Below are 11,327 nucleotides of genomic sequence, written 5' to 3'. Positions count from 1 at the left end.
GTCTTAACCACTGGACCTCTAGGGAAGTCCCAGGGGGCACCATCTTTTGGTGGATAAGGTAAATCAGTTTTTTATCTTGTCATAAGGTTTCATAACCTAGATATTAATCTTTAAAATGGCATGTTATGTTTTTATGGTCTTATATAATAAAAATACCCAGACTGTCCTTGGCACATGGTAGGTGCCCAGCAAAGAGATCTATATCTCTAAATGGATTAAAAAGAAAATTATGGATAATGTTTTACCTACCTCTCAAAATAAATACATGTATACAGTCAACCAAAATGTTGGAGGGTGAACCCAAAGTAGAATACAAATAGTAGTAAATAAACCTAATTGTATTACGAATGAAAAACATAACCACTCTGAAGGGGCTGGGGGAAACAAGAGCTTACCTAGGTAACTTTGGAAAAAAGCATTTTGACGGGATGCTCTAAGGCTAGAGATGAAAGAACTGTATACAAATGATATACTTTAGTTAGTAAATCTTTTTGTCATAGGAATACAATTTAGCAATTCTGTAACTAAACCCTTTATGTTTATATTAAGGTTGAATAAGTGAGTATATTGTTAACAATGAGAGCCAGGCTCCTCACTGTTGGAAAAAAAGATTGTTAGTAAGGAAAAGGGGAAGGCTAGAATCAACGTCACAGTGTTGGATTGGAATTGGAAGGATCACTATGAACTCATGTTTTTAAATATGTATACAGATAAATTGATAAAAATATAAATGGGTGTATATGCATGGGTTAATATACAACACATATTTCCCAACTCTGTCTGATTAGAGGTTGCAACACTGTAATTTATAAGAAAAATGTATTTGCCCATTCAGATGACCAAAATATATTTCTCACATTATTTGGTCTTCATCCAGGGTTCCTGGCTCTCAGCTCCCACAACCCTTGAAATTGTCTGAGTGATAAGAGCAATTGGAGCATCTTTTGTCATAAATATTTAGTTTCTTGTTTTCAGTTCCTGAAATCGCTTGAGCCATAAAGGTGAAATGGGTGTCTTGTTATTCACGACAAGCCCCTTTCCACCATAACTGGGTTTATATTAATGAGGTGACCTAAGGATGGGGGATGGTTGCAAGGAAACCAACCATGAATGGAGGCGTGTGACTGACTTCCGGAGAGGGGAGAGGGGCTGGAGGTTGAATCAGTTACCAATGCCAATGATTTAATTAATCATACCCATGTAATGATCCTCCATAAGAAACCAAAAGGGCAAGGTTCAGAGAGCTTCCAGTTGGTGAACATGTGGGAATTTGGGGAGAGTGATGCACCTGGAGAGGGCATGTAGCATCCCCATACCTTGCCCTATGCATCTTTTCCATCTGGCTGTTCCTGAATTATATCCTTTTATAATAAACTAGTGATCTAGTAAGTAAAATGTTTCTCTGAGTTCTGTGAGCTGCTCTAGAAAATTAAACCCAAGGAGGGGGTTGTTGGAACCTCTGAACTACAATCCCTTGGTCAGAAACATAGGTAATAACCAAGGCTTGTGATTGGTGACCGAAGAGAGTGGGTGGGGTGGTCTTGTGGGACTGAGCCCTTAACCTGTGGGATCTGCCACTATCTCCGGGAAGATAGTGTAAGAATTGAGTTGAATGGTACGATACCAAGCTGGTGCCAGAGCATTGCTTGGTGGTATGGGGGAATTGGAGTTGGGATCAGAACACCTTTAGAAGGCCAAGGAACAATAATGCTCCGGTAGCAATGAGCATGTGTAGTGCCTAGATCTTGGTTTCTAAGTCTCATTTTTGGTAAAAGGAATCAGGGCTCCTTGCAGGAGAAATGGCTGATTCTAGGGCTGGAGCAAGGAAATACAAGATGAGCCTGGAGCACCTTCTAGTATCTGAAAGCAAAGAAGTATAAAAAAAAATTAATTAAAAAGATGAAGTGTTGTCAAAAGGGAACAGAAACCCACCTAATAGAGCTCCCAATGGCAAAAATGGACAATTTGAGCAACATAAAAGGTAACAATAATATTGGATTATGACTTAAAGAATAAAAAAAAATTCAGGTGTCCATCCTCATATAAATAATTGAACAAATAAACGGGGAGAAGAGACAGCTCTTTTTTTACAGAAGAATTCCAATTAATATATATAGAAGGAATGAGGGAAATACCAAATCACCAGCGGGCAACACCACGATAGTAATTGTTGCAAGGACGACCTGTGGAAGGATGCTAAAATCAGTGGGCAAAAACTGAGGAGAAATAGTATAATACCGTAGTCTCAAAGTATCTCTCCCAAGATGTTTGTCAACTACAAAGGAAGAAATAGTAATTTTACAGGAGAGAAGTTCAAGAGCCATTGCCTTAACCGTGTAGTGAGTTACCATTGTAAGTTCTGAGGCATGTTCATATTATGTTCCTCTTGATGCAATGTCCTGAGAAGGGCAGAGCCTCACTTTTATGATATTCTGTCATATGCCTAAAATGTATGACCTCAAACTAATAATCAGAAAATATTATACAAACTCAAATTGAGGGACATTCTACCAAATATACTAACCAGTACTCAGAAAAAGTATCAAGATCATGAAAGACAAGTGTAAACTGAAGAAATGTCTTTGATTGGAAGCTAAAGAGACGAAACAACTAAATGCAGCGTGGGGTGCGGGAAAAGAAAAAGGACATTAGGAGAAAAACTGGTGAGATTTGAATAAGATCTCTGGTTCAGTTCAGCCAATGATAATTTCCTGGCTTGCTAATTGTAATACTTATGATTGTTTCACTTAAAATTAGGAGAAGCTGAGTGAAGGAAATATGGAAACTGTACTGCTTTTGCAAATTTTTTGTTAAGTTTAAAATTATTTTAAAATAAAAAGAAAATATTGACAAGGGATATTTGGGTGGTGGGATTATGGGCAATTTTTGGTTTTTATTTTTTCCTCTTAAAAACAGTAAAACTAGTTTTTGATTAAAATGAAAATACCTTGAAAAAAAAAAGAAACAAAAAACCCCTTAAGAATGGAAGATTTTAAGAGTTTAGGATAAAAGTGAAAAATTAGACATTTAATACACAATGTTTACTAGTTTTTTTTTTAATTTATAGAGAGAATGTTTTGCTTATCTCTTTTTAAAATTTTATTTATTTATTTATTTATGGCTGTGTTGGGTCTTCGTTTCTGTGCGAGGGCTTTCTCCAGTTGTGGCAAGTGGGGGCCACTCTTCATCGCAGTGCGCGGGCCTCTCACTATCGCGGCCTCTCTTGTTGCGGAGCACAGGCTCCAGATGCGCAGGCTCAGTGATTGTGGCTCACGGGCCCAGCTGCTCCGCGGCATGTGGGATCTTCCAGGACCAGGGCTCGAACCCGTGTCCCCTGCATTGGCAGGCGGATTCTTAACCACTGAGCCACCAGGGAAGCCCCTGTTTACTAGTTTTTATACTCTTTTTCTTTCTGTTTTTAAGGTGTTTGTGGAGATCAAATGACATAATATAAGTAAAAATGCTTTGAAAAACATAAAACATGCTATAAATATTATCCTTTCTTCTATGGGTCCTCACTTTCCTCTTGTTTATACTATTATTTACCAGTGCTAATTTTATTCATGTTAATTGTTAGGGTGTTGTAGAGAAAAATTATAAGAAGTTTGGTGTAAGACAGATCTGCCTATCACATCGTAGGCACATTATTGCCATGTCATCATCATCCTCATTGTTTTCATTCTGTATTTCCCTTTAATTGCTTTCTTTCCTTCTGACTAAAATGCTCTATTCCTCCATCTTCCCTTGGCCAAAAATCTTGTTTATGCTTTAAGGAACCTCTCAAGTAGTCCTTCTTCACTTAGTCCTCTAACGTTTCATTCCTGTCTTTCTTGTGGTTTACTGTGACGTGTGTAAGTGTGTGTGTGTGTGTGTGTGTGTGTGTGTTAGACAATCCTCTTTTACACCGTAAATTCCTTGAGGTGCCATTTTGGTTTTTGTGCCTGCCACATAGTAAATGCTAAACTGTAAGCCCTACGATGGAAGGGAGACCATGTTTGTGTTGTTTAGCGTGATTTCTTTGGAGCCTACTCTTGTGTCAGGCATTCAATTAATATGGGACTGAATAAAATATGAAGTAGGCAGCGGGTAAAGGTATCTTGAATGTTGAATAATTTTGGCCCCCATCCCATTTATTCTTTCCATCCCTCTGTGATTTCTGATTATTTAAATTCGCTCTTAATTATTGGACCAGATCCCTGCCCTCACTCTCTGAAGGACTGTATTCAAGTGCTTTGTGATTGACTCCTACTTCCTTGTCAGTTTCAATTCCCGCCACCTTGTACACCTCAAATCCCTAATTCATTGGATTATTTCCAAATTCCCAAATAAACTCTGCACTCTTATTTCCATGAGCTTTTGCCCAGGCTATTCCTTTTGTCTGAGCATCTTCCCTCCCATTCTCAACCATCACCTTCTAGTCACCTTCATGGGCAGTTTAAAGAGCATTCAATGAACTTCTGATCTCTTCCTGTTTTCTCCTGTTCTACAGCAAATTGCTAGTAGCTTTATTTAGCCTCTATTCCATTCTTACTTAATTGTACAAGTCAGTTGTTTACTTGTTATATCCCTTCTAGATTAGAGGTTCTCAAACTTCAATGTGCAAAAGAATTGCCCAGTTTGTTAAAATGCAGAACAGAGTTCTGTTCTCTGTTCTCTGTTCCTGGAACAGAGTCCTCTGTGCTCATCACTGTCCCAGTATTGCTCCAAGTGCAATTCAAAGACACTTGTTACAAATGAAGGTCCTCTGGTCAGAGATTCCTGTTCCATATATTTGAGTCTCCAGAACCTCACAAAGTCTGGCACTCACAGGCCTGCAATCAATGAAGGGGATGCATATGAATGTCCCCAAGTCAAGCAACAAAACTCTGCCTCAGGCCTCTGCCAAATGGAAAGAGATTTCTCACCACTTGAGGAGAGGAGGGAAGTCCTTTGCAGAGAAACTGGAGACAAGCCCCAAGCCCAAGTGAACTGCAGACTCACTTCAGCAGCAGAAAACTGCTGTGCGGCTCGTGTCCTCATCTACCTGAAGAATAAGAGGACCAGTCCAGGTCACCCGGTTAACTGGAAGGCTAATATAGGCAGTGGTAACTGATGATTTACTAGATCAAAGACCTTTGAGTCAGGCAATAGAGACCACCCTTGCTTATTGATTATCATCCAATAGCTTTAAATTATCTTCAGTGTCCTAGGAGACAGAGAAGGGCTGGTAAGGAAAGGGGCTTAAAGGAGGTCAATACATCATCCCCTGGCAAGTTAAAGGCCTGACGCTCAGTATGCACATTACTTCCAAGTGCACTGATGAGTGGGAGAGATGAAATGAAACAGACTTCTAATTATTTAAATTGGACCTACACTCTGCTGAGTCATGCATTAGCTAGCATTCTTCCCCCATTCGAGCTGACTGACGGTTAGGCCAGGAGAAGGAGATTAAACATGTCAGCAGTAGGTGTGGAAATAATTGGGGGCAGTAATTGGGAGAAATCCTGGCATCTTGATTGTGACTGCTGTCTCGTTTTCTCTTTCAAAACCTGAATTGACATTAACGTGTTGATGGCCTCATCCAAACTGGGTAGAATTTATTAACAATAAAAATAATTACAAAAATGACTTGCATTTACATTATCAGATAACAAGTCACAGCCTCAATTCTAGAGTGGCTTTTCAAAGTGGATACCCTATTCCTGTTCCCATACAAAAGTCCCTCCTGCATTAGTTTTTTAATTTTATTTTTTAAGTTGAATTCAGGCTTAGATCTGGTGTCTGGTTCTCCAATCTGATAGTATGAATATGCTCATAGTTTGTTTTAGAACGTTAGGTGTATTTTCTATTTAGTAGGCATTCAATAAAGGCTAGTTTAATCTGAGTATTTACTTAAATAAAATTCTGAAGAAGGTGGCATTTCCCTTTGTGGATCCCAACTTAGTTTTTGTTTTAAAAAACTAGAGAGGTCACACTGGAAAGCATAAGTTTCTCCTTTCTAAGTCTGTGCTGCGCGGTCCACCTTTCTCCACCTTCCGGTGTGGGCGTCTCTACGAACCTTAAATCCCAGCAGCGGCCCTCCGCCCCACGTAAATCCAGACGTCGCTGTTACAGATGACCTCTAAAGACTCCTATTGTCTGAGGAGGAAGCCCTGAAGAGGAGGAAGGGAAAAGAAAAGGAGTCAGAAATGGCTCTTTCTCAGGGACAATTGACATTTAAGGATTTGGCCATAGAATTCACCCAGGAGGAGTGGGAATGCCTGGACCCTGCTCAGAGGGCCTTGTACAGGGACGTGATGTTGGAGACCTACAGGAACCTGCTCTCCCTTGATATCTCTCATATACATGTGATTAAGAAATTACAACTAAAAGCAAACACTGATAGAGGAGAAGTATTCCAAACACTGATGTTCCGAAGACATAACTGGAGTGAAATGAAACGTTTTTACCTCAGAGTCATCCGGGAAAATATACGAGAATTTGATTCTCAGCAGAGTGATGAGGAAAGAAATTGCAAAGGAATGCCAGTAAACCGAAATGATAATCTCGCTGATAAGAGAAATCGAAATGGAAGAAATGTTGCAGGAATCAATCCTATTGAAAATAAGTTTCCATTAAGCTTTCTGGATGAACTGCATATATTTAAAAGTGAAGAGAAAATTGATTAATCACGCTGACAAGAGTGTGAAGGGTAGTGCCTCATTTTCACCACTTCAGGGAATTTCCCCTGGTGTCCAAGTGAACATTTCTAATATACATGGGAGTAATTATATGCAGTCTTTAATAGTAACACAAGATCAGAAAGCACAGAGGGAAAGAACTTACAAATGTAATGAGTGTGGCAAAATCTTTCTGCAGGTATCATACCTCAATAGACCTCAGATCCTCCATACAGGAGAGAAATTACATAAATGTGACGTATGTGGAAGAATCTTTAGCAAGAATTCATACCTTGTAATTCATCAGAGAATTCATACTGGAGAGAAACCTTACAAATGTAATGTGTGTGGGAAGGTCTTTAGTAGAAAGAAAGACCTTAGAATTCATTACAGAATTCATACTGGAGAGAAATCTTACAAATGTAACGAGTGTGGGAAAGCCTTTTATTATGCCTCACTCCTCAAAAAACATCAGATAATCCATACAGGAACAAAACCATATAAATGTGATGTATGTGGGAAAGTCTTTGGTCGAAATTCATATCTTTCAGTTCATCAGAATTCATACTGGAGAGAGACCTTATAAATGTAACGAGTGTGGGAAAACCTTTTATTATGCCTCATTCCTCACGCGACATCAGAGAACCCACACAGGAGCAAGGCCATATCAATGTGATGTATGTGGGAAAGTCTTTAGTCAAAATTCACATCTTTTAGGTCATCAGACCATTCATACTGGAGAGAAACCTTATAATGGTAGTGAGTGTGGCAAGGTGTTTAGTCGAAAACATTGTTTCGCTTCATCAGAAAATTCATACCAGAGAGAAACCTTTCAAAAATAATGAGTGTTGAAAAGACTTTACTCACATCTGTATCCTCACCACACATTAGGTAATAAATAGAGGGTGGAAACCCGTATTTCGTGTGATGTATGTGGGAAGGTCTTCATTCAAAATTGACACTTTAAAGTCCTGGGAGATTCATGCAGAGCAGAAACCATGCGCATGTCATGAGTGTGGCAAAACCTCACTTACCATCAGATAATCTATACTAGGTAGAAATAGTAGAAGTTTCATGAATGTCTCAAGGTCTTTAGTCAAAATTCCTACACTAAGCTCTACCGAAGAATTCATACTGGAGAGAAACCTTACAAATATAACGAGCGTGGCAAGTGCTTCAGTGTACTTTCAAGGCTAACTTACCATCAGGGAATCTGTATTGGTGAGGGACTTTAAGCAACGGTGTTGACAGGTTTCCACATGTTAGCTGCATTGATAAAGTCATACTGGAGGGAAATCAAGGAATTCAAACACCACGGAATTGATTCTGGAGATTGTTACCTCATAAATGCCATGAATGGGAAATACCTTTACCCAGGGCTCACATCTCACCAATCATCAGATTTTCCATACTGGACAGGACATTACGGATGTACTGAATGTGGTAAAGCTTTTGGGTTGTGCCTTAAACTGAGGGTTCACAAAATCCTTCATACTTATGAATGCAATCAATATGGCTAAGTTTCTTATTATTGGTCACTTATCACTAGGTATCAGAATACTTATCTGGGAGAGAAACCTCATAAATGTAACCTTTGTGGCAAGGATTTTACCCAAAGATCACAAGATGGGACATACTGAAGTTGTACCTTACAAATGCAATGGGTATGGTAAAACATTTCCTTGACTTCAAGTATTAGGCAACAGGAAAGAGTCCACTGAAGAGAAACCCTACAAATGTATGAGCAGAGGCTTTATCCAGGCCTCACAATGCACTAGACTCCTCAACGTACATCTTTGAGAGAAACCATGCAAAGCAATATGTGTGCTTGTACCTGAAAATTAAAGCTCTGAAACACAGAGGATTTATTTTTAAGAGCAACGTTTCAAATGTAGTAAATGTTGTACAAGTTTTCATCAAGTATCCACACTTTTGGTGCAATGAGATAATTCATACAGGTCAGAAAGTATACAGATGTAGTGAACATGGAAACACTTTTAAGAAAAAGTGCACCCTCGGGGGTCAGCAGAGAACTCATATTTGGGAGAATCCTTACAAATGTAATTAATTTGGTGAATTTTGTGAGCAATACTTAAAACAGACCACACATCAGAGAATGCATATAGGAATAAATACGTCTAGTTCTCTGAGATAGTACATACTGCAGAATTATTACAAGTCACAACATGTTAAAACTTATGATGTTTATATGAGAGGATGAAGGACATTTGTGGAAATGACCTATTATCTTCAGGGTAAAATACTCAATTATTTGAGCTTAGTTGAAAAGGCTACATTACTTTTTATGCCTTCCAACCTGAAGATTGAAGCCTGTTGAATTTATGCCTTCATTACGGACCTTTGATGATGGTCTCTGGGAAGGAGTCAGTGAGATGAAGGGGCCGACTTCATTCACATCCATGTTTCCTGGAAAAAGAAGGACCCTGAATTATCAAATTGAACAGTGTGTGAATTAGCGTCAGGGAGCAGCAAAGAATAATGTAGAACTAGGACATGACTCATGCTTATTACGTCCAGGGAGCCCTTCTGTGGTTAGGCCAGTGCATATTATAGGACAGAATCCTCTACCAACTGACCTTGAACAGAGCAAGCAGGACATTAAGGGACTGGACTTTTCATGGGAGGAGGGTGACAGGTTAATAGGGACTGATTATCGGGTAGATATAATGTGGAGGAAAAGATGGTCACTTTCTCTATTGGATGGCAATAGCAGTTGCATAGATCTATGTTTAATGAAAAATTAATTTTATTGTTGGAAGTTGAAGACAGCAGTTATCTTGAGAGGAACATTTAATCACAATTATCAGAATAATATATGTTTGTGTATTGTGCGCATTTAGCTGCTGCCATTATCTTTGCTATTGTTTTATTCCGGATGTATCATAGGTCTCCTGTTTTAATTAATAAAATTTAATCACTTTTGTCAAAAAAAAAAACTATATAGAGTTCTTTTAATCTCATTTTCAAGACTCAGAATTCTTCCTCTTTGAAATTTATTTCAGGAAGGGAACCAATAATGTGCACTTTTAAAGTATTTTAAATTATATTTAGTGTGGATAGAAATATCTATCTTACATTACAGAAATTCCAAGCGTTAGGATTTAGGAAAAGGCATTATTTTGGAGTCTGGGAGGATCTTTCTAGCTAAAAGTATATGCACGGTGGGATAGGCCATCTCACTGCGGGCATGGTACCCTTGCCTCTTTGGAGAAGGCATGAAGGGGATATGTTGGCTGGATACTAAGGACGATGCTATCTTCCATTGGCCTAGTACTTTCCAGTTTTAAGTTGAGTTTGCACTGATCTCATCAGAGCTCTCTATCAGTCCCAGGAGGAAGCCAGGGCAAATGGTTTCAGCCTTGTTTGGCTGTAGGAGGAAATGATGCTCAGAGAGGTTGTGATTGATCAAAAGGCGAATTGTGGAACTGGGACTATGACGTTTCTAATCAGGGTCAGTGCTGCCCTCATCCTCCTCCCTTTCTCCCTCCCTGCCCACGTGGAACATCTACTGTGTGCCATGCATTGTGCAAGCACCAGGGGTTTCCATGAGTTTCCCGGGAAGCTTGTACATAAAGCAAGTTTCCTGATCTAACAGGGCCCCTACAATAAAGTAAAAAGAGACAAACATAAAATCAATTAAGGGCACCAAAGTGTTAGAGAGGCTGTGATAGAAATAGTGACAGAGAGTTGTGTGAGGAGACGGGTCATGTCGGTCAATCGGATACGGAAGTGAGCGAAGGGGAGCTGTGATGCGTTAGGAAAAGCTTCATGAAGCCTCATGACGATTCTAGCAAAGTCTGGCGTAAGAGTCGGCATCAGACAGACCTGAAATTTTTAAAGTGCATTTTTTAAAGTGTATTTCCGAGAGAAAATCTGCACAGAAAGGGTTTTGCTGCCTAAATGATTTTGTGAAATATAGCATATACTGTATTGGAAACTCACAATTCTTATTAAGATATTGAGGACTTAGAAACCCTTCCAAAAGAAACCTGTTTAAATTTGTATCTTCCAGCCAAAGTGTGCAATTATAGAGCTTAAATTTTTTTTTTTAGAGAACAATTAAAATTTTTGGAAAGCACTGACTTAGATCCACCGGCAGGCAGATCTTCTCTGCAGGCAGCTGTGATTTGGCTGTGTGACGTGCAAAGCCGAAGAGCCCTCTTGGATGGGAATATACCCTAACTCAGATAAACCAGAATACGGAGAATGTTGCTGCCATGTATGAAACATTGAGCCACCTGAGGAGAGACCTTCAGGGTCCTGGAGGGAAATGGGGGAGGAGGAGGAAGAAAGCTGAAGGGGCATCCTGATTTCGGCTGATTTTTATTCCTTTCATCTGGCAGCATGGCTCACTCAGAGGCAGTCCTGAGATGGAAGCCCATCCCTGGAATGGTGACAGAGAGGCGCTGGGGGAAGATGGTGCGGAGGGCTCCATCAAGGGCAGAGGCTACTTGTCTGGGGGTGTGAGCACCTCTTCCTTCAGCTCCCCTTCTTTGCCGGGTGACTCGATTAGACTGTAGCCTGGAGACTGCTCCCTCCTGTCTTCCGGGAGAGTACAAGGTATATTCCTTCCTTCATTTCAGCTTCTGTCTGTCTTCCCCTCTTTCCCTGGTCAACTCCGTCAGAATCGATTCGGAGAGGCTTTCCTTCCCCATCATGTAAAGCAGA

General features: G+C 39.8%; 1 pseudogene; it reads left to right on the top strand.

Annotated features, from left to right (window-relative positions):
• Positions 1-6,152: 6,152 nt before the first annotated feature.
• On the top strand, positions 6,153-7,480 carry LOC137770336 (zinc finger protein 813 pseudogene; annotated as a pseudogene).
• Positions 7,481-11,327: the final 3,847 nt, after the last annotated feature.

The sequence above is a fragment of the Eschrichtius robustus genome, chromosome 1 (genome assembly GCF_028021215.1).
Source record: "Eschrichtius robustus isolate mEscRob2 chromosome 1, mEscRob2.pri, whole genome shotgun sequence".
Classification (NCBI taxonomy): domain Eukaryota; kingdom Metazoa; phylum Chordata; class Mammalia; order Artiodactyla; family Eschrichtiidae; genus Eschrichtius; species Eschrichtius robustus.
This window is presented reverse-complemented; position numbering and strand designations above follow the sequence as displayed.